The following is a 24,649-nucleotide window of genomic DNA, read 5'->3' as shown; positions in this document are numbered from 1 at the left end:
AATTTCAGTAAATACTACTACATACAATTTTGCAATAACAATAATAGCAACCAAAAAAATATGTGTGTGGTCACATAGGTAGATATATATTCATATATGTGTATAGAAAGATACATATGAGTATATGGTGTGCATGTATAGGTGTATCTATAGGCATATGTACATACATGTTTATGTGTGCTGCAAATATTCATATATCTAATAAACCACATAAGAGGCACAGTTATGGATTCTTCCTAGACATAACCAAACACCTGGCAGGATTGATTTACTAGGTTTGAAGTCTTGGGAACATAGTCTCGTGGGACAACTCAGTGAATTGGCACATCATAGTGCATAAAAATAATGTTCTGCATCCTAGGTTGTTGAATAACATCTGGGGTCTTAAAAGATTGCCAGTGGCCAAGCATGCAAATAAGAAACTAGACCACAGAACTAATAACCCAGAGGAACCACAGCGTTATCTAGCCTGAGACCAGAAGAACTAGATGATGCCTGGCTACCACTACTGACCATTCTGACCAAGGACACAGTAGAAGGTCCTGGATAGAAAGGGGTAAAAATGTATAGCAAATTTAAAATTCCGAAAAAAGACCAAACTGACAGGATTGATAGACACTAGAGGAACCCCTGAGACTATTGCCCTAAGATACCACTTGAACCTGAAGCCACTCCCAGTGGTTACTGTCATGAATCAAATTTTGTCCCACAAAATTAGGTATCGACATGGCTAAGCCATGATTCCCAGTATTGTGTAGTTGTCCTCCATTTTGTGATCTGATGTAATTGTCCTCTGTTTTGTGATGTGTTGTAAATCCTAAGTTCTATATGTTAGTGGGAGCCCTGTGGCACAGTGGCTAATCTTCCGGCTACTGACCAAAAGGTTGGTAGTTCAAATACACCAGCTTCTCCTTGGAAACCCTATGGGGCAGTTCTTCTCTGTCCTACAGGTTTGCTATCGGTCCAAATTGATTCCATGGCAATGGGTATATGCTAATGAGGCGGGATCAGTGTGGGGTGTATCTTGAGTCACATCTTACAAGAGGGTGTGGCTCAAGTCACACCCTTGCTTGAGTCACACCTTTTGTTTTACAACAGATAAAAGGAGAGAGAAACAAGCAGAGAGGTGAGGGACTCCACTACCACCAAGAAAGACCAGCCAGCAGTGGACTGTATCCTTTGGTCCCAGGGTCCCTATGCTGAGATTCTCCTAGACCAAGGGAAAGATTGATGCTAAGACACATGAAGATATCCAAGGAACACTGGGTTCACAGAGACTGAAAGGGGATAAGGACCTTCCCCCCAGAGCCAAAAGATAGAGAAAGCCTTCCCCTAGAGCAGGCACCCTGAATTCAGATTTCTAGCCTTCTAAACTGAGAGAATAAATTTGTTTGTTAAAGCCATCTGCTAGTGATATTTCTGTAATAGCAACACTACATAACTAAGACAGAATTTGGTGTCAGAGCGGAGTGCTTCTCTGTCAGATACCTAAAATGTGGAAGCACTTTTGGAATTGGGTAACGGATAAAGGCTGGAAGAGATTTTAGGTGCCTAGTAGTAAAAGTCACCACTCATTTGTAAAAGTCACCACTCGTTTGTCAGTTTGTTTTACTGTTGTGGCTTGCATTTTGCTGTGATGCAGGAAGCTATGCACCAGTAATTCAAATACCAGCAAAGACAACCATAGTGGACAGGCTTCACTGGAGCTTCCAGAATAAGACTGACTATGAAGAAGGATCTGATGATCTACTTCTAAAAAAAAAAAAAAAATTGGCCAGTGAAAACCTTATGAATAGCAGTGGAATATTGTCTGATACAGAGAGGGAAGATAAGCCCCTCAGATTGGAAGACTGGGGAAAAGCTGCCTCCTCAAAGTAGAGTCGACCTTAATGACATGGAGTAAAGCTTTCAGGACCTTCATTTGCTGATGTGGCATGACTCGAAATGAGAATGAAACAGCTGCAAACATCCATTAATAATCGGAACATGGAATGTACGAAGTATGAATCTAGGAAAACTGGAAATTGTCAAAAATGAAATGGAATGCATAAAGATTGATATCCTAGGCATTAATAGGCTGAAATGAACCAGTATTGGCCATTTTGAATCAGACAATCATATGATCTACTATGCTGGGAATGACAAATTGAAGAGGAATGGCATCAAGTTCATCGTCAAAAAGAACATTTCAAGATTTATCCTGAAGTACAACACTGCCAGTGATGGATAATGTCCATATGTCTACAAGGAAGACCAATTAATAGGACTTTTATTTAAATTTATACACCAACCACTAAAGCCAAATAGGAAGAAATTGAAGATTTTTTACTAAATCCTGCAGTCTGAAATTGATCAAACATGCAACAAACATGCCTTGATAATTACTGGTGATTGAAATGCAAAAGTTGGAAACAACAAAGAAGGATCAGTAGTTGGAAAATATGGCCTTGGTGATAGAAACAACACCAGAGATTGCATGATATAGTTTTGCAAGACCCACAACTTCCTCATTGCAAATACCTTTTTACAACAAGATAAACAGTGACTATACATGTGCACCTTGCTGGATGAAATACATAGGAATCAAATTGACTACCTCTGTGAAAAGAAACGATAGAGAAGCTCAATATTATCAGTCAGAACAAGGCCATGGGCTGACTGTGGAACACAGCATCAATTGCTCATATGCAAGTTCGAGTTGAAGTAGAAGAAAATTAAAACAAGTCCACGAGAGCAAAAATACAGCCTTGCATATATTCCATCTAAATTTAGAGACTACCTCAAGAATAGATTTGAGACATTGAACACTAATGACTGAAAACCAGAAGAATTGTGGGATGACATCAAGGACATCATACGTAAAGCAAACCAATGGTCATTAAAAAGAAAGAAAAGATCAAAATGAATGTCAGAAGAGACTTTGAAACTTCCTCTTGAATCTAAAGCTAAGGGAAGAAATGATGAAGTAAAAGAGCTGAACAGAAGATTTTGAAGGGCAGCATGAGAAGACATAGTAAAGTATTATAACGAAATGTGTAAAGACCTGGAGTTAGAAAACCAAAAGGCAAGAACATGCTCAACATATCTCAGGCTAAAGGAACTGAAGAAAAAATTCAAGCCTAGAGTTGGAATATTGAAGGATTCTATAGGCAAAAGAGGAGCAACCAAAGAAGAAGCTAAAGAAGGTGTAAGGAATATAGAGTCACCGTACCAAAAAGAATTGGTTGACATTCAGTCATTTCAGGAGGCAGTATATGATCAAGAACCAGTGGTATTGAAGGAAGAAGTACAAGGTTCACTGAAGGCGCTGTTGAAAACAAGTCTCCGGAATTGAATGAATTCCAATTGAGATGTTTCAACCAACCATTGGAACTCTGGAAGTGCTCACTCGTCTATGCCAAGAAATTTGGAAGACAGCTACCTGGCCAACCAACTGCAAGAGATCCTTATTTTTGCCTATTACAAAGAAATATGATCCCATAGAATGCAGAAATTATGGAACAATATTGTTAATATTACATGCAAATAAAATTTTGCTGAAGGTAATTGGAAAACAGTTTCACCATACTTATTTAATCTGTATAGTGAGCAAAGAATCCAAGAACCTGGACTACATGAAGAACACACATCAAGATTGGAGGAAAACTCATTAACATAGACTTGGAACTGCTAGAAATTCAAACCCGATTCAGAAGAGGACGTACAATGAGAGATATGATTGCTAATGTCAGATGGATCTTGGTTGAAAGCAGAGAATACCAGAAAGATGTTTACCAGTGTTTTATTGACTATGCAAAGGTATTTGACTGTGTGGATCATAACAAATTATGGATAACAATGCAAAGAATAGGAATTCCAGAACACTTAATTTTACTCATGGGAAACCTGTACATAGACCAAAAGGCAGTTGTTCAAACAGAACAAGGGGATACTGCATGGTTTAAAATCAAGAAAGGTGTGTGTCAGGGTTGTATCCTTTAACCGTACTCATTCAATCTGTATGAGCAAATAATCCAAGAATTCGGATTACATGAAGAAGAATGCACATCAAGATTGGAGGAAAACTTATTAACAACCTGCAATATGAAGATCACACTACCTTGCTTGCTGAAACCAAAGAGGCCTTGAAGCACTTATTGATGAAGATCAAAGACTACAGCCTTCAGTAGGGATTACATCTCAACACAAAGAAAACTAAAACCCTCACAACTGGACCAATAAGCAACACTATGATAAATGAAGAAAAATTGCAGTTGTCAAGGATTTTTATTTTACTTGACTCCACAATCAATGTCCATGAAAGTAGCAGTCAAGAAATCATATGGCATATTGTATTGGGCAATCTGCTGCAAAAGACCTCTTTAAAGTGTTTAAAAGCAAACATGTAGCTTTGAGGACTAAGGAGCACCTGACCCAAGCCATGATATTTTCAATCACCTCATATGCGTGTAACAGCTGGACAATGAACAAGGAAGACTGAAGAAGAATTGATGCATTTGAATTACAGTGTTGGCAAAGTGTATTGAACACACCATGGACTGCCAGAAGAATGAACAAATCTTTCTTGGAATGAATACAGCCAGAATACTCCTTAGAAGCAAGGATGGCAAGACTTTATCTCATGTACTTTGGACATGTTATTAGGAGGGACCAGTCCCTGAAGAAGGACATCATGCTTAATAAAGCAGGGGGTCAGCGAAAAAGAGGAAGACCCTCAATGAGATGAGTTGACACAGTGGCTGCAACTATGGGCTCAAACATAGCAATGATTGTGAGGATGACACAGGACCAGGCAGTGATCCATTCTGTTGTGTATACAGTTGCTATGAGTCAGTACCGACTTGACAGCACCTAACAACAACAAAATTACTGAAAGTCTAGATTGCCTTGAAGAGACTGTTGGTAGAATTATGGGCATCAAAGGTGAATCAGGTGAGGGCTCAGAGGGAGATGAGGAGAGCTATAGAGAATTTCTCTGTGGTCTTACAGAATACATATGGTGCCAGGAACAGAATGTTGTTACAAACATGGATGTTAAATGTGTTTTGGGTGAGGCTTTAAAAGATAATGATGGACATGTGATTGCAAAATGGAGGAAGGGTGATGCTTTATATGCAGTGGCAAAGAACTTGTCTGAATTATGTTCAAATGTTTAGTGGAAGGCAGAATGTGTAAATAATGAACTTGGAAATCTGGCTGATGAGATTTCTAAGCAAGATCTTAAAGGGGCTGTGTGGTTTTCCCTTGCCGCTTACAGTAAAATGTGAAAGAGATAGACTTAAAAATGAACTATGCAAAATGAAAAATTAAATATTTGGAAAATGCTGTTGTACAAACTAAGGACAAGTGTCCTGGAATACTCACCAAGGACATGGCTACATAATCTTTTGTTAAAAAGATTAAGCTCGTGACTGATGAATCTAACTACCACAGCAGAAAACCTATCAGCTTAGACTAAAGGGGGCAGAGAAAGAACAAAAGGAAAGAAACCTGTTTGTCTCTTGGAATTCTACAGGCAGGAAACAGGGCAAAAGATCTACATTTGTTGTCCTATAAGAAAAGAAAAAGGCCACCCCTTCAGCATCTCGGAGATCAGCAGAATCATTGGAAGGAGCACAGGAAGCAAAGTCTGCTCAGTTTCAAAGAGTGAGGCCACAGCTTCCTGGATCTCAAAGGATGGGGCCACAGTCTGTTAGGTTTCAAAGAGCTGGATCTTTGCCCCTCCGTTCTGGAGTGTGGGCCTGCCGTCAAGGTGTGCCAGTGGGATGGGGCCGCCGCCCAAATCTGAGGGAGCGGGGCTGCCATGCTTAAGAGGCAGAAAAATGGGGCCTTCTGGGGCTGTGGGGGTAGAGTCATCACTCAGTTGGACTAGGAGAATGGGGCTGCCCAAAGCCGAGGGAGTAGAGTTGTCATCCCAGTGGGCCTGGAAGGTAGAGCTGAAGCCCAGAGCTGAGGGGCCTTCTCCCAGAATCCAGAGGGTGTGACCAACACCCAGAGTCTGGAGGGCAGGGCCATTGCCAAATGGTCTCAGAGAACAGAGGATTATTTTTGAGTCTTCAGAGCTAATGTAAATTGTTCCGCTGGGTTTGGGACTTGCTCAATGCCTGTTATCCCTTCTTTCCCTCCAATTTCCCCCCATTTGTAATGGAAATGCCTGTCTTGTGCCTGTTCCACCATTGTACTTTGGAAACATAACTTGTAGTCTAGATTTCACAGGTTCACAGACGAAGAGGAATTTTGCCCCAGGATGGAATATGCCTGAAGTCTCACCCATACTTGATTCAGAAGATTAGGAAGATGAGATTTTGGACTTGGAGTTAAGACTTTGGGGATGATATGATGGGGTGAGTGTGTTTTGCCTGTTGCAACGACATGAATTTTTGGAGGCCAAAGAGTGTCATAGATCGAATTGTGTCCCCCCAAAATATATGTTAACTTGGCTAGGCTATGATTCCTAGTATTGTGTGGTTCTCCTCCATTTTGTGATCTGACAGAATTATCCTTCCTTTTGTGATATGTTCTAAATTCTAACATCTATATATTAATGGGAGCTCCCTAGTGATGTAGTGGTTAAGTGCTACAGCTGCCAACCAAAAAGGTCAGCAGTTCAAATCCACCAGGCCTTCCTTGGAAATTCTTTGGGGCAGTTCTACTCTGTACTATAGGGTCTCTATGAGTTGGAATTGACTCAATGGCAATGGGCTTCGCCTTGGGCTATATGTCACACCCTTATGCAAGTCACACTGTTGCTTGAGTCACACCTTTTATCTTACAAGAGATAAAAGGAGAGTGAAATGAGCAGAGAGGGTAAGGATCTCACTACCACCAAGAGGAGCCAGGAGCGAAGAGCATCTTTGGACCTGGGGTCCCTGCACTGAGAACCTTCTAGACCTAGGGAAAGATTGACGCCAAGACACATGAAAACGTCCAAGGAACACCGGGCCCACAGAGACTGAAAGTGGACGAAAACATTCTCCCACAGCCAACAGGGAGAGAAAGCCTTCCCCTATAGCTGGCACCCTGAATTCAGACTTCAAGCCTGCTAAACTGTGAAAGAATAAATTTGTTTGTTAAAGCTACCCACTTATGGTATTTCTGTTACAGCAGCACCTCTGCTCCATCTTACCCAGCTTTTCAGTCATACCATTTATCTGTCCCCTTCTAATACACCTTGCGATTTGCTTCCTGATTACGTTTATTGTTTGTTGTTTATTTCCCGCCCACTAGAGTGCAAGTTCCACAAGGGCAGAGATCCTTGCTAGTTTTGGTTCCTGGTGTATCCTGGCACTACATAGATGCTCAATAAATATTTTCTGAGTAAATGAATTGAGTTAATAACATGGTGGAGCAAGGATTTGAAAACAGATGGATTTCCCTCCAAATCTCCGGAAGCCCTTTCTCTGAGGAGGAACAAGGAGTTAACATATCACTCCAGGACTGACTCCTTGACCACCTGCTGTGGGATATCACCCCCAAGCCTGAAGGCTCAGCTGTCCAGCATGATGTTGCTGAAATTCCCTCTTGCTTACTGGGCATCTGACTCACTGTGGATGCTTCTCAAATGCTTTGTCATTTTACCCTTTGTGTTCCTTATCTCTGTCTTCCAAGGGCAAGTTTAGCTTTTTTATTCCAAAGTCACCTCTGCCTTCTTCACTGAGCCATTGTTGTGAAAACAGTAAAATCTCAGCCTTACCTTCTCTTTTGCTACCAGTGGCTTTGTCCCCCTGGTGGACTCTAGTATGGTGAGCTCTCAGAGGTGGCTATTCTCACTAGCCTGTCTGAGACTGGGTCCTGCCTGAACCACAGCTTTTACACCTAAATCAAAACTCACCACCCTTCTTCTAATGTCCTTACCCCAAACCGCTTTTGTGACTTCGAGGCAAGAAATTTTCCAACTGTCTAATCAGGTTTGATGAGAAAGTAGCACCTGTGGGGACCAGATCGTATCTATGTTGGAGGGATTTTTCCTTTGGCTTTGTGTACAAGGTGCTATACTTCTGGCTTCCCCAAGATGTGTGTGTGTGTGTGTGTGTTTAAACAAATTTGTTGTTAGTTGCCATTGAGTCAGCCTCACATGTGCAGAGTAGAACTGCTTCATAAGGTTTTCAAGGCTGTGACCTTTCAGAAGCAGATAGTTGGGCCTGTCTTCTAAGGTGCCTCTGAATGGATCTGAAACATCAGTCTTTCGGGTAGTTGGCTCCATACCATAAAATACACTCATTTTAAGAATAAACAATTCAATAACTTTTAGTAAATTTACCAAGTTGTACAACTATCACAGTTTTAAAACATTTCTATCACCCCAATAAGATCTCTATTGCCTGTTCCTACCACCATCCCCAAACCAAAAAAAAATACCAAACACAGTGCCATCAAGTCAATTCCAGCTTATAGCGACCCTACAGAGTAGGACTGCCCCATAGAGTTTCCAAGGAGCACCTGGCAGATTTGAACTGCCGACCCTTTGGTTAGTAGCCACAGCACTTAACCACTACGGCACCAGGGTTTCCTCCCTCATCCCCAGGCAACCATTAATCTACTTTCTCTCTGTCTTAGGCTGGGTTCTCTAGAGAAGTAAAACTGTTAAAGCTTATAAACATACATAGAGAGAGATTTATATCAAGGAAACAGCTCATGCGGTTGTAGAGGCTGGAAGGTACCAAGTTCGTGGATCAGGATAGAAGCTTCTCCTGATTCATGTAGCCACAGGGGCTGGTGAACCCAAGATCAGCAGATCAGAGAGCAAGGCTCTTGTTCACAGCCTGTGAAGATCAGTGAATCCCAAGATCCACAGATAAGCTGCTAGCTCAAGTCCCAAGAACCAGAGGTCAGACAAACGGGAGGCAACTGCAGGATCCAGAGCAGGCAAAAGCCAGAACATCCACTTATATTTGGATGCAGGCAATGTGCCCAAGGAAACTCCCTTTCAACTGTTTGGCTACTCATAGTAGGTCCCATCATGGGGGTGATCACATATAGACACTGAGAATCATGGCTGTCTTGTCATTTAAAAAAAAAATTTAGTGCTGCTATAACAGAAATACCACAAGTGGATGGCTTTAACAAAAAGAAATTTATTTCCTCACAGTAAAGTAGGCTAAAAGTCCAAATTCAGGGCATCAGCTCTTTCTCTGTCGGCTCTGGAGGAAGGTTCTTGTCCTCAATCTTCTCATGGTCGAGGAGCTTTTTAAGTGCAGGGACCCCAGGTCCAAAGGATGTGCTCTGCTCCCGGTACAGCTTTCTTGGTGGTATGAAGTCCTCAACTCTCTGCTTGCTTCTGGTGCAGGCCACACCCCAGGGAAACTCTCTTTACATTGGGATCAGGGAGGTGACCTGAGTAAGGGTGGTATTACAATCTCACCCTGATCCTTTTAACATAAAATTACAATCACAAAATGGAGGACAACCACTCAATACTGGGAAGCATGGCCTAACCAAGTTGATACACATTTTTGGGGGGGACATAATTCAATCCATGACAATGGTCTAGCCAAGCTGACACACAATCTTAACTATCACACTGCCTGTATGGATTGGTCTATTCTGAACATTTAATATAGATGGACTCATTCAATATATGGTCTTTTGGAAACCCCAGTGGTGTAGCGATCAAGAGCTACGGCTGCCAACCAAAAAGTCAGCAGTTGGGGCCCACCAGGCACTTCTTGGAAACTCTATGGGGTGGTTCTACTCTGTCTAATAGGGTCACTATGAGTTGGAATCAACTTGATGGCAACAGGTTTTTGTTTTCTTTTCTTTTCTTTTTCCTGCTCTCCCTTAAGTTAATAAAACCAGTTGTCTTTGAGTTGACTCTGATGCATGGCAACTTCATGTGTATCAGAGCATAGCTGTGCTCCATAGAGTTTCTAATGGCTGATTTTTTGGAAGTAGATTGCCAGGCCTTTCTTCTGAAGCACCTTTTGGTATACTCAAACCTCCAACCTTTCAGTTAGCTGCCAAGCACATTAACCATTTACATCAACTAGGAATGGTCCCTAAGTCAATAGATAGTACTTTGGAGTTTCAGCAAAAGCAGTGTTCACACAATTCCAAAGAGTGTTACAATCTCTGTGGAAGGATTTCACAGGCTTCGGAATGGAGTTCCAAGGGCTGTGAATTCCGTTTTCGATGTTGCTGAGATGTTGTAAGGCAGAGTTCCAAGCTCTCAGATGTGTTCCCTTGATTTGTACAATAAAGGGCCCAGGGTTATAGAAGAGGAAAGAGACAAGGTTCTTCCCCTGGAGCCTACACAGAGAAAAAGAGAGTCTAGCCATGTGGACGACCGTGAATTAAGACTCCTAGCCTTCAAAATTGTGAGACAATAAATTCCTGTTCTTTGAAGCCACCTACTTGCAGTATTTTTTGTTACAGCAGCACTGGGTATCTAAGACACCAATAATGTGAGAATGTGTATGTAAAGTGCTTAGCTTGGTGGCTAACACAGACACACTTAATATATACTTGTTGTTGTCACCATCATTAAGTCCTCTGGTTTTGTGCCATTCAATCAGATCCCAGCAAGATGGACTTCCAATATCCTTACCTTTTCTAACCCTGATCTGTTAGTGTCCACCTGCCCTGCACTCTGCCTCCTGACCTCTTCCTAAGCCTGGGCTCACTGATTTGCAGCCCTGCACCTACCCCTTAGACTAACACATGACACTGCCCCTTTGGCCCTGACTTGGGGCTTCCCTTTTCCACCAGGACTAGCACTGCTTCCAGCTGCTCCAGGTCAACAGCTCAGACTGTCTAGCCCTGTCCCTGGCCTAAAATGTAGGCTCTGATAAGCAGTGCCCTCACTTAGCTCCCTAAAAAACCCTGAACCTGAGAGAGCACAAGTCAACAGGGCTCCCACTAATACAGAGGACCCCAGGCTGCAGAAAATTCCACTGCAGCTTGCTTGGCCCACCTCACCATTTCCAGTTCCATTGCTTTGTGGGCTTTGCAATTTGCATCAGAATTCCAGTCCTATTGCTTGGCCAACCTTGCCTATTTTTGCATTAAAATTGCAGTTTCTTTGCTTGGTCTGTCCTGTGAAAATCCTGGCACTTAAGTTGTATGATTAAGAATGTTGCAATGTAACTCGTATGAACTCTGTACTTGTAAACCCCTTAAAAACAATTTTTTCCCCTTTCCCTCTTGGTGGCACCAGCCCCGATTGCTTCCTTTGCTTGTGCAGTGAAATTAAGACACCTTTACATTCTCGCACCTCGGTCTCGGTCTCTCGTTTACTGGCTGATACGAGTCACGCTGAGCAACACCTGGGGCTTCCACCTGGTAACATTTCTGGTGAAGCCAGGAGTCATCCACTCAGTTCCAGAGGCAGATCAGACAACAGTCAAGCCCTGACGTCTGCTGTCACCAGGAAATTTCTTCTGGAGACCTTGGAGCAGCTCTGAAAGTCAATACTTCTCAAATCTAATGGTGATTCCGTGGGAAGTGTGAAACGTGCCTGGGTTATTTGGTAAATCCCTAGGAAAGGCCTTAGAAGAGTCCCAAGAAGCGGGAGGAATTGACTGTCGAGGGTGTAAAAGACTCTAGGTTTCTGTTATTAGAGTGGTGCACTGAATTAGGTTGTGTGAGTGTGTAAATGTGTGTGTGTCCAGAGGATGGGGAACGTTCAAGGGATTCCCAACTGTAGCCCTTTAGGGTGCATCCTTACACAAATTGGAAATATTTTGAGCCAAGCCCCATGAAAACGAAAAAAAATGATTTTTCTTTGCAATACTGCCTGGCCAAAGTATAAATTAGCGGATGAAGAGGAATGGCTAAGGAATGGGTTCCCATGTTTTAATACCATCCTTCGGCTGAACATTTTCTGTACTTGTGAGGGAAAGTGGGATGAGAAGTATTATGTAGAAGCTTTCATAACTCTGTTTTGGGAAGAGGGATTGTGGAAGAAATGTAAAATTCTTGTCCAGAAGGGAGCTGGTGAATTGCGACCACCAGTCCTTCCTCCTGACCCTGAGGAGGATTTTCCAGCCCTATGCTCCCAGCCTACCAGCTGCCCACCCTTGCCTCCCCTCCTTGACTTAAGCAACACCTCATCTGGGCAGAGGCCTGACAGGCACTGGGAAAAATCATCACCAGATACCTGAAACATGGACTGCTCAGATCATGTCAGTCACAGTTCAACACCCCCATCCTGCCAGTGAAGGAAAAAAAAAAAAAAGGAGACTATCTGTTTGTTCAGGATCTATAAGCTGTCAGCCAAGTAACAGTCACTATCCACCTTGTAGTTTCCAAACCGTATTCCCTGCTGTCTACCTTGATGCCCACTTTTTCCAGGTTTATTGTGCTAAACCTGAAAAAAAAAAAAAAAGAAAAAACCTGAAGGATGCCTTCTTTTGCATCCAAGTGGAGGAGAACAGTCAGGAATTCTTTGCCTTCGAGTGGGAGGACCCAGGAACAGGACAGAAACAGCAACTCTGCTGGCAAGCCCTCCCACAGGGCTTTAAAAACAGTCCTACTCTGTTTGGATCAGCTTTGGCCCAAGAACTGAGATAACTGACCCTGATCAATGGTGTCCTCCTCCAATATGTGAACAACCTACTTATTGCCAGTCGCAGTGAGTACGACTCAGCCCAGGACACCATAGAAGGCTTGAACTTCCTGGGAAATAAAGGCTTCTTTACAGTCTCTTATTTATTGGTCAATACGAGCCACACCAAGCAAAACCTGGGGTTTCTACTCGGTAACACCATGATTGTCTCAGGGGAATCAGGAACTCCATGAAAGCATTGACCACATTTGTGCCTGTCTTGTTGATTGCTGTATCCCCCAGTGCCTTTGCCACTGCCTAGCATCTAGGAGGTGCTCAATTAGTACTCACTGAATGGATAAATGAATGGAGGAATGAATGAATAACTATAGACAGGGACCAGAGTTGTAAAAATTATATAAGTAACTATTGATTTTGTGGTCCCATCTATTTCTCCTTGATGAGTAGCAATAAAACTACTAAAAGGAAGATAATCCTTGCTGGCCTTCTGCAGGAGGAAGCTAGGAGAGTCACCCAGGCACTAGAGGGGAGGGCTGCCCGAGGGCATAGAGCCAGTGGTGGTGGCCTCTGATGGAAACCAGAGGGGAGGAGGGAGGCGTCTACTGTAGCATAGGAAGAACAAGGAGCAAGGGGAGCTACTGGTGATTGAGAAGAGGCCTGGGGCTGAGTGGAGAAAGGCCTATGGGGGTTTTCTTCTGTGGCACCACTGGGTAAAGGCCCTTACCCTATTCATGGGCAACTTGGGAGATGAGGCCTGCTCTGAGGTTATCAAAAGACAGACACCTCATAAATGCAGCTGGTTATTAGTTCTGATAGTGTAAAGCCAACAGCATCACCAAACACAGTGTGTCATCTTCCTCCTCTGCTGCTCTGTCCAGTTCCTTCTCCTGCCTGTGGACAGTAAAAGAGGCCCGGGTCTGCACTCCCTAAAGGGATGAAGCTGCTTTCCTTCCCTTAACAGTCACAGCAGTGCGAGCCCAGATGGATAGCCTTCACCTTTTCCTGCCCTCCAGCCCATTTGTCCCGCAAAGATAACTTCCAGAACGCTTTTGGGTGGTGAGAGTCTAGAGGAGAGAACCAGGCCTCAAGCACTGAACAGCAAATCGCTATTTTTCCTCTTTCTCCTAGTCATGTATCTCTCTTTGGCCAAAAGTGAATTTCAGCCAATCTCTATCATAATCAACCGATTTTTTTCCACTATGATTTTTCTGGAAACCTGTGCTTCCTCATTTCCAGTTCACAGCGAACCTGGGATGCCCTGAGGGCTGGGTGGGGGCAGAGTCTGAACAGCTTTAGGCCTCGGAGGATGCTGGTCCTTCTGCATCCTGTCCTCATCCTGGAGGCACAACCCCCACCACCATGATGATGCCATAATTTGAGGAACACCTGAGAATGTCCTTTGCTGGTAGGTGTACTGCTGTGCCACCCTGAGACTCTTTCCTCTCATTTATTACTCAGGATCCAGGTATGTCCCAACCCAAAACACAGTGAATGCTCTGCCATATCCACCTCCTTGCGGAAATGATAATCATAGCTCAAATTTATTGAGCATGTATTTTTGTTTGGCCAGGCATTGCACCGGTGCCCTTTGTTGCAGCCACTGCGTCAATCCATCTCGTTAACGGTCTTCAGTTTTCCTTACTCAATGTCCAGCTGTTGCATGCATATGAGGTGACTGAAAATACCATGGCTTGGGTCAGGCACACCTCAGTCCTCAAGGTGACATCTTTGCTTTTTAACACTTTTGAGGCAGGCAGCTTCAGATCCCAACCCTTCTAAGAGACACCTGCTCTGGCTTATCTTCCTACACATTCTTCTGAAATTCTCCCTGACAAGATAACCACAGAGTGGGCCACAGATGGCCTCAATTCACGTCTGAGTGGAGACTTAACATCCTAATGAAGGAAAACCAACCTCTCCCTCCATCCCAGGGAATCGAGCCCTTGTCTAGACAAAATGCAGTCATCCCCAAGTCCTGAGTGCATGTGTGAAGGTCAATCCTGAATAGTCATGAGGAATTTACATTCCCTTGTCTGCTCTGTATAAAAGCCCACCTCCCCAGGCTGCCTGTGAGCAGTCTTGGAGGCAGCAGCCCAGAACGCTCCTGTCTTTGCACAAGAAATAAAGGTGTCTTTCTGATCTCCCATCTCGGCCTCTTGTCTTTTGGTTGTAGCAAGCCGCACCGAGCAGAACCTGGGGTTTCCACCCGGCAACACTTTAAAGAGGTCTTTTGCAGCAGATTTGCCCAATGCAATACGCTGTTTGATTTCTTGACTGCTGCTTCCACGGGCAGTGATTGTGGATCCAGGTAAAATGAAATCCTTGACAACGTCAATCTTTTCTCTGTTTATCATGATGTTGCTTATTGGTCCAGGTGTAAGGATTTTTGTTTTCTTTATACTGAAGCGTAATCCATACTGAAGGCTGTCTTTGATCTTCATCAGTAAGTGCTTCAAGTCTCCTTTGCTGTCAGCACGCAAGGCTGTGTCATCTGCAAATCACAGGTTGTTAATGAGTCTTCCGATCCTGTTGCCCCATTATTCTTCGTATAGCTCAGCTTCTTGCATTCTTTGCTCATCATACAGACTGAATACGAATAGTGGAAGGAAACACACCTTTCCTGATTTTAAACCACGTAATATCACCTTGTTCTGTTCGAATGACTGCCCCTTGGTCTACGTACAGTTTCCTTATGAGCACAATTTGGTGTTCTGGAAATCCCACTCTTTGCAATGTTATCCATAATTTGTCATGATCCACCCAGTCAAATGCCTTTGTATTGTCAATAAAACACAGGTAAACATCTTCCTGGTATTCTCTGCTTTCAGCCAAGAGCCATGTGGTATCAGCGAACTACACATGCCATTTCTCAGGAGCTTTTTCTCTTGTGGCAGAGTAGAAATGGAGGAATAAAGTACATTTTAAAACTGTTTTTTTTCACCCTTTTTTCAAACCCTGACACCTAAACTCTTTGCCTCCTCTTCCTATGCTCTCTAGCCTTCTTTAACAATAAAACTCCAAACAAAAATATTCCCCCCAACCTGCCTCCACACACACACACACACACACACACACACGATGGTTTGTTTTTTCTGGTTACAAAAGTAAAAATGTCCATTGTGGAAGCAATTAGAAAAGTACATAGAAGCACACACAAGAAGAAATTACTAACCAGAGGTATTAATAGCATTTTGATGATTTTGTTGTCCTATAAAACATTTCAGTTTTTTTCTACTAATGTAGAATGTACACCTACATATGCTTTTTAAAAACTTAGAATTACACTGTAAATTTTTGTGACCCTATTTTTTGATTAAGCTTTTTTATTTTGAAACAGTTGTAAATTTGCATGCAGTTGTGAGAAAGAATACAGAGAGATTCCATATACCCTTTACTCAGTTTCCCCCAATGGCAACATCTTGCAAATTATAGTACAATATCATAACCAGGATATTGACATTAATACAATCCACAGATGTCATCCAGATTTCCTTAGTTTTACTTAAACTCACGTGTGTGTGTGTAGTTCTATGCAATTTTACCACCTGTGTAGGTTCATGTACCCAACACTTCAGTCAAGATACAGAGCAGTCCATCACAACAAAGATCCCTCAATATGCCCTTTTATACCACACTTTGGTTTTGACCCTGAATTTATTCTTTAACTGAGAAACTACTCCAATCTTCATTTCACAACACATGGGGTTACCATGAGCTGGAATTGACTCAACAGCAACTGGCTTGATTTTTGTGTTTTTGTGATATCTTACTGAGCTCCTTCAGTGATAGAGTTTTTACATCATACAACTGTCTTAGGTTGAGTTCTCTAGAGGAGCAAAATCGGTAAACTACATACAGTGTCACTTAATGTCCATGATACATTCTGTGTAATAGGGCATTGTGTGATTTGGATGTTGTGTGAACATCATATTATGGTCCTTTCAGGTATTTGCTTCCAGAACAAGGAGGTTTCATCCATATTAAAAATTTGCTGGGGCAAATAACCTTCTCTCTCCAATTAGTTTATCTAGGGTTTCAACAAATTCTTCTGCTGCCTCACATCAGCATTCGCAGACTCACCACTCGTTTTCACTTTATGCTACAAAAAATGTTCCAAGTGCTTGAACCACCCAGAGCTAACACTAAACTGGATATCATAGTTTGGTCCTGCTTTTTCTTTAAGCACCTGGAACAAGTTTTGTGCCTTAGCAGCGAGCATAAACATGCTGAGAGGGATTCATTTTGTGTTTAATCCTCAATCCACGTCGTTAGCAATTTCTCCCTGTCTGATATAGGCCCCTCTCACATTTTCCTCATCCTTGTAGCTTTCAGTGGAGCCTATCTTTTAACAGCTTAGAGAATTCTTTCCTTGTTTTTGAGAATTGTCGTGATTGTTGAGTGTGACATGCCTAAATTCGCTACATGATCCCGTTCTCTGATCAGAATTTCTGAACTCTGTTATAACCTTATAGGACCATGGATATATATGCAGTCAGACATCGCCCTAATGGACTTTATGTGGTACATGACTATATATATTTAGAGAGAGAGAGAGAGAGAAATTTATTTCAAGGAAATGGCTCACACAGTTGTGGAGGCTGGCAAGTCCCAAATCTGTGGGTCAAAAGTCAGGATGGAGCCTTCTCCTGATTCACGTGGTTGAAGAGGCTGATGACTCCAAAAGCAGCAGATCAGACGGCAGGCCACTGGATCATGAGGTTATGGAAGCTGAAAAATCTCCAAAACTGCCAGTCAGATAGCAGGCTCACATCCCAAGAACCAGAAGTCAGAGGATGGCAAGCCAGATGCAGAAGCCAGAAAGGACAACTTTGCCAGAACATCTATACATATATTGGATGTAGTCCACGCCCCAAAGAAGCTCCCCTTTAAATTGATTGGCTACTCACATCAGGTCACAAAATGGAGGATGATTACATAATAACTGCCAAATTACTGAGAATCATGGCCTAGCCAAGCTGACACGTAACCTTAACCACAAAAATTACAACAATGATTTAGAGTGACAAGCTTAATGAGAGAGAGAAAGGGTGCAGGAGGTGAGAAAAGTCCACACAGGTGGAGTTTGAGCCAGACTTTGAAGGATTAGTAGAGTTTTATCAAGTGAAGAGTGGGAGGGAAACTCCAAAAATGGGGGGTAGTAAGAGTGTGAACAAAGGCATGAAATTGCAAGAAGAGAGACATTAAAAATCAAAACTGAAGGTGCTAATGTACAGGAGATGTTACCAAAGTAAAATTGAAGGATTTGCTGGTGCATTGGATTGACTGCGTTTGGAAGCCGTGCAGGGAGGTGGGTAAATGAAGGGGGAGGTTTGTTTGTTAAGTCTTTCTAAATAAGAGTACATATTCTAGACAAATTGTCTAGAAGAATCTAGTGAGGATTTTTCCCAAAGCATACCAGATACTTATCTAAATTAAATTTGTCCTTCTAAGTAGTTAAAGACTAAACACTCCAGTGATGCTGTGAATGTTTAAAAAAATGAAAACAAACTTTGGAAATCCCTTTTGGGAACTACTTTAATAATGTGTTCATGAGCTACAGACCATCAGTCAATTTTCCCACCTCACAGTTTTCTGTCTCTGTTTCTTTGTCCTTCTCTCTATCATGCATACAAAAAATACACATCCTTAAAGCTTAGCCAGATTGGACATTTCCTTTATAACTGGAACATGTGGCAAATAGCTTTCACCTATTTCCAAAAATCAAGTGCAAACTAAAACAGAGTTCCTCTGTGGACACCTAAGCCTACCTGCTGCAGGCTTTGATCTCAGTCTTCAAAAAGAGATGCCAACAATCTTTTCAGCAACCACAGCACTGGAGTCACTCCATAAGTGATGGTTTACACAGCACCACATTTCTTGTGCTATGTATATACATTCTGGAGATTTTTAATGTTGTGGTTGGAAAAGCTGTTGTGACAGTTTATGGTCTACAGTGGTGTCTGCTGCAGTCACTTATAATCAAAACCTTTCCCTAAATCACCCATGAAGACACTAACAAATTCAGGGAGGGAGGGTTCTTATCACCATCAAAAACTAAGACAGACAACTTAATGGTAGAATCTGAGGAGGACTGGATTTAAGCAAACAGCATGCCCAGATTTTGTTTCAGAAGAACAGAGCACTTCTGCAAAGGAAGGAAAGCACAGCATGCCTTTCCAATCACCTGAACCAGAAAGTAGGCAGCCGGGCTACTATACACAATGACTCCACTCTGGGAGTCAGGCCACAAGGTCCCCTCCATGACCACATCCATGGGCATTACTCTGGACCCAGAAAGCACACAAAGCTTGAAAACGGTACTCTGGGGAGGTATAGGCTACAAGATGTGACCTCACAATAAACTGCCCAAGGTGTGTGTGTGTGTATGTATGTGCATGTGTGTGTATGCTGTTGTTGGTGATTTAGAAAATAATATTGGAATCATTATTCCCTGTCCTTGAGCATTGAGAATGTGACCCAGCTGGAGCTGGGCGTACAAGGACTCACAAGGACACTTCAACTGGGCCCTGAGATAAAGATAATAAATGGGACAATCTTGGAAATTGTCTTTTAGGGAAGAAAAATATCTTTTAGGGAATTTTCACACAAAGCCAATCAAACAGAACACAAAAGACTTTCCACTCTTATCTTTTTCTATTAACGTTTAGTGAATAGAAATTTGTTGGACCAATGAAGACCCTCCTGACTGTCCTTACTGAAACCTGTACCAAAGATTGTTAAGAAAGACAATTCAAAATGTAGGCTCTCAGTTTCTAGCTATTCTGTGAAAAGATGAAGCTTTCAGTGGGCTTGCCCGTTTTATAATGTTAATATGTACTGATGACTCTGTAATATTCTTTGGACAGCAAACATGGCTGTGGCAGCATGCTTGTCCACTTCCCCATTCTTGCTTTTTCTGTGGTTCCCTTGAACTTGGGCAGACATGGCTCTAGCAGCATGCGTGTCCACTTCCCACTTTTGCCTTTTTCAATATATGCCTAATAAAACTTTATTCTTGCTTTACTAAACTTTATGATGTTTCTACCTTACAACACTGGGTAAATATAATTAAAAACAAAATCTGCTCCCAACCCAGAAAACCTCTCCACAAAGGTAGAAGAGAAAGAAAACCGTTTATAATTGCATAAGCATTAAACCAGAATGTGATGCATCACAGGCATTCCACTAGAGAGAATGCAATGACAGAAGCCTGACCCTCTATGTAGCCAAGTAGATGTAACCCATTTTATGCATGTTTTCAAGATAAACAATAGTTAGTCCTCAAGTCAGAGAACTTAACAGCACTATTTTTTTTTTTTTTCACACATATAGCTCATCCTAAATGCACCTAGTGATTGGGGTAGTCATTTGCGTTTATTAATTATCTTTGCAAAAAGAAAAATGACCTTTTCAGGTCTTTATGACAGGAGATAGTTTTGCAACTTGGAGCAAGTTGCCTTTGGAAGTTAGGCTTCCACCCTCCCGCAGAAACTGGGAGACAGAGGTGCTGTCTTCCTTGGTGATTACATTTCAAAGAGATGGCTCCCAGGTCCTTAAGGAAATATTTCTGGGTTGTAAAACTGGCAAGGAGCTTGTTTAGCCTTTGAAAAGATTTATATATGTTTCAAGAGAAAGAGAAGTTAATTACAACGACAAGTTTTCTAAAGTAAACGCTCTGTAAAAAGGGAGGGGAAGGAAAGTTTCTTTCCTTTTTTGTACCAGAGAAAATTAACCCCCCACCAAGGGCATTGATATTTGCCCTTACTCTGTGTGTGTGTGTGTGTAGGGCACTGGGACTCCTGGTAGGTGTGTGAATCAGTCAGGGTTCTCCAGATAAACAGAAACAATAGAGTATCTATATCATCTATACCTAGATAGATAGATAGATAGATAGATAGATAGATAGATAGATAGATAGATAGATAGATAGATAGATAGATAGATAGATAGATAGATGGATGGAGGGAAAGGAGGAGGAAAGAAGGGAGAAAGAGAGAGTACTTATTTTAAGGACATGGCACAATTTAAAGGATTGTGGAGACTGGCAAATCTGAAGTTTGCAGGGCAGGCTGGCAGGCTGGAAACTCATGCAGAATTTCTGTGTCTCAGTCCTGGGGCAGAAGTCCTTCTCTGGGAAACCTCAGTTTTTGCTCTTAAGGTCTTTAACTGATTGAATGAGGTCCACATTATTAACGGTGATGTCCTTTACTTAAAGTTAACTGATCGTTAATGTTAATCACATCTACAAAATAATTTCATAGCAACATCTAGTGTTTGACCTAACTGGGCACCGTAGCCTAGCCAAGTTGACACGAAATTAACCATCACAGAGTGAGTGATAGGAGCTGCCGTTGGTCATACCCTCTTCATTCAGAGTACTAGAGAACAGGTCAGTAGGGACAGGAGAAAAACATTCATCAGCTATAGAACTTCGGATTTTTTTATCTGAAGGAGAGGTGATTTATTCTATATAATTACACACTATATGTTAGGAGCCCTGGTGGCAAAGTGGTTGCCTTGGCTGCTAACCAAAAGGTAGGCAGTTCGAATCCACCAGCTACTCCTTGGAAATCCTGTGGGGCAGTTCTACTCTGTCCTATAGGGTTGCTATGAGTTGGAATCAACTTGAGGGCAATGGGTTGATTTTTTGGTTTATATGATCGTATTTTTTTTTCTCTTTTACCTACATTAATACATTTCCGAATATTCAGCCAGCTTTGCATACTTGGAATAAACAATTGTGGTCACGGTATACAAAAAAACAAAAACCTCTTGCCGTGGAGTCGATTCCAACTCACAGCAATCTGATAGGACAGAGTAGAACTGCACTATAGGGTTTCCAAGAAGCGGCTGGTAAATTCAAACTGCAAACCTTTTGGTTAGTAGCCATAGCTCTTAACCACTGTGCCACCAGGGCTCCAGTCATGGTATATTGTTCTTTAAATTTGCTCCTAGGCTCTATTCGCTAATACAGGTAGTCCCCAATTTGCAAAGTATTGGAGTTACCACAAACTGCACTTACGACCGTTGTCATGGATTGAATTACGTCCCCCCAAAATTGTGTGTATCAACTTGGTTAGGCCATGATTCCCAGTATTCTGCGGTTGTCCTCCATTTTGTGATTGTAATATTATGTTAAAGAGGATTAGAGTGGGATTGTAACACCCTTAGCAGGTCACATCCCTGATCCAATGTAAAGGGAGTTTCCCTGGGGTGTGGCCTGCACCACCTTTTATCTCTCAAGAGATAAAAGGAAAGGGAAGCAAGCAGAGTTAGGGACCTCATACCACCAAGAAAGCAGCACCAGGGGCAGAGTGCATCCTTTGGGCCTGAGGTTCCTGTGCTGAAATGCTCCCAGACCAAGGGAAGATTGACGGCAAGGACCTTCCTCTAGAACCAACAGAGAGAAAGCCTTCCCCTGGAGCTGACGCCCTGAATTTGAACTGGTAGCCTACTAGATTGTGAGAGAATACATTTGTCTTTGTTAAAGCCATCTGCTTGTGGTATTTCTCTCATAGCAGCACTAGATGACGAAGACAACCATCTTTTTTTTTTTTTTTTACATCTTATCGTTAGTAATATGTACTATATATAATGTTTCAGTGCGTAATTTACTGAAGTTGTCATTCTCAGATGGTCACTCACAGATGTTTATATGTAATGTTTCTAACCCCCAAAGACAAAGATACTAATAATAAAAGACAATAATAATGTAAACTAAAAAAAAAATAAAAAGAAGTATTGAGCTTATGTCAGAGCCAATTTATGACGGAGTCTTCGGAAAGGTCTTTTGAAAATCAATTTCTATGTATCTCTGGTTTTCTCTTGTGTATTATCTATCTAAAATGATAGTACGTTGGTTTTTATTAATTGCCAAAAATTTTTTCTTTCTCTGTGTCCTAGAACAGTTTAAATAATACAGGAAGGATCTATCTCGTTCCATCTAGTTTTCCAATTATGTCAGTACAAGGTCAATAAATGCTCTGTGTTGTGAAGTAGGCTCTGCCTCCAGACATTACCCCAATCTGATAGAAAACGATGATGGAAAAGAAATAGTGTGCTTGCAGAGCAGTAACTCTCTCTTGCAACATGCAGTCCCTTAGCCATCAAAGATAGGTCAACGGGCTCCAAAAGGAGGTGTTTCTTATTCTTGCAGCAGCTTGCCCATACCCCTGGCACTCATACTGGTGGGACCTTTTGAAATTTTCTGCACTTATGACCTACAAGACTGCACTGTGCTCATGAACTGGAGATTTATGTTAGGTCATGGGACTCTCTAAAGTTGTTCCAAATGGCATTATATCTGACTGAGTTCTTCAGAGTATGTAATACAATGTTGGGGCCTTCCTAGCTACAGCATATTTAAATTCCTCTTTATTTTTGGTTCTTTGTGCTTATTCTTGTTTGTGTTGGCATAGGGTTTTGGGGTTACCATGCACTTCTACCAACATTTTTCTTGTAAGTCCTCACAGATTGTTTCACTTTGGACAAGTCCATGAGAAAATAATTTGAAAGATCTCTTGGGGGGAAAAATGATTGTGGAGAGCCAAGAAAATTTTGAAAATGAAAAGGCTTTCCTTACCAGATATTAAACCATGCCATAAAGTGGCACTAAGTGCATCTGTAAAACCAAAACCAAACCCGTTGCCGTCAAGTCAATTCTGATTCATAGAGACCCTATAGGACAGAGTAGAACTGTCCCATAGAGTTTCCAAAGAGTGCCTGGTGGATTCGAACTGCCACCCTTTTGGTTAGTAGACATAGCACTTAACCACTACGCCACCAGTGTTTCCAAATACATTTGTAGTGGAGACGAAATAGATGAATCAATGAAATGAAAGTCCAGAAACACATACAGGGAAAATGCTGTGTCGATGTTTTAAAGCAGACCTAAATTTTGGTCCCAGTGTGAATGGGTAGTGGGGATGGGGGAGCTAGTAAGAAACTCAGATTAAGCAGAAGCCTTTGGAATGATGCTAAAATTACTGCAGGTCAATAACGCCCCTTCCCCTAGTTCCTGACAGAATCCAATGCAAAGTCTTTCTGGAGGAAAGCATCTTTAATTTAGATCCTCAGAAACCCCATTAATTGTTATTAACCATATCTCAAAAATCACCAAACATTCAAGGAAACAAATCACTATGACTAAGGGTTAGCCAAATTTACATTTATTATATGAAAAGTTCAGTGACTTCAGACGTAGGAATTATTAGATACAAAATAACTGCATGGAATATTTATAGAAATGAGATGGAACTTAAAAGACAAGTAAATAATTAGAAATTACTCATTGTGACTGGGAAGATTTTTAAATAATCAGATTGAAACATCTCCAGGGTATACTTTCAAGTGAAAAAAAAATTGAAAATAGTATGTATAGTATGCTGGTTTTTGTGTTAAAAAAAAAAAGGAAAAATAGGAAAATACATACATATTATACATATGTACATGCTTTTGTCTGCATAAAGAAACACTGTAATCACATACAAGAAACTAATTGAAGTGGTTATGTATGGGGGTAAACAGGGATGGAATAGAAGTGAGTCTTCTCAAAGTATACGTTTCAATATCATTTTTAAAACATGTGACTTTATTAACTGTTCAAAAAGTAAAATTTAAAAAGAATCACATAAAATTTTTAGAAATGAAAATTGTAATTTTTAAACTGAGGTTGGGGGGAACCACAACAGCCTCTCTCAGTGGGTGGGTTAAAAAGAATGTTAAATACAGCCAAAGAGAGAATTAGCACACTAGGAAGATCTGTCTAAAAAAATTACCCAGAATGAAGGACAGATATAAAAGGATGTGTAACATATAAAAGAGATTAAGATATGCAGGATAGAATGGAACAGTCTAAAATACATCTAATTAGAATTTCAGAAGAGAGAATAGGAAGAATGGAGTAGCCAATACTTAAAATTTTTGAGATGTAGGTGATTATAAAGTCCTAGGCATATCTATACTAGTGTATGTTATTGTTGTTAGTTGGTGCCAAGTCAATTTCAACTTATGGTGACCTCATATGTAGGTGTCTAAAATGAAGTAAAGATGGAGGTCCCTGCACTTGGGGGTCCAAAAAACTATTATTAGAAAGGTCTGCACCATGGTACTGAAGTGAGTGTCCTAGAGGGCAGTACCTCAGGGTAC

At 41.6% G+C, this 24,649-nt stretch overlaps 1 protein-coding gene across 3 annotated transcripts in view; it reads right to left on the bottom strand.

Moving 5' to 3' along the window:
• Positions 1–24,649, bottom strand: part of SUSD1 (sushi domain containing 1) — a 223,587-nt gene that overhangs the window by 5,572 nt on the left and 193,366 nt on the right. The gene's annotated exons all lie outside the window — the stretch shown is intronic.

Source organism: Loxodonta africana, chromosome 9 (genome assembly GCF_030014295.1).
Source record: "Loxodonta africana isolate mLoxAfr1 chromosome 9, mLoxAfr1.hap2, whole genome shotgun sequence".
Lineage (NCBI taxonomy): Eukaryota > Metazoa > Chordata > Mammalia > Proboscidea > Elephantidae > Loxodonta > Loxodonta africana.
Note: the sequence above shows the minus strand (reverse complement) of the source record. Positions and strands in the feature narration are given on the sequence as shown.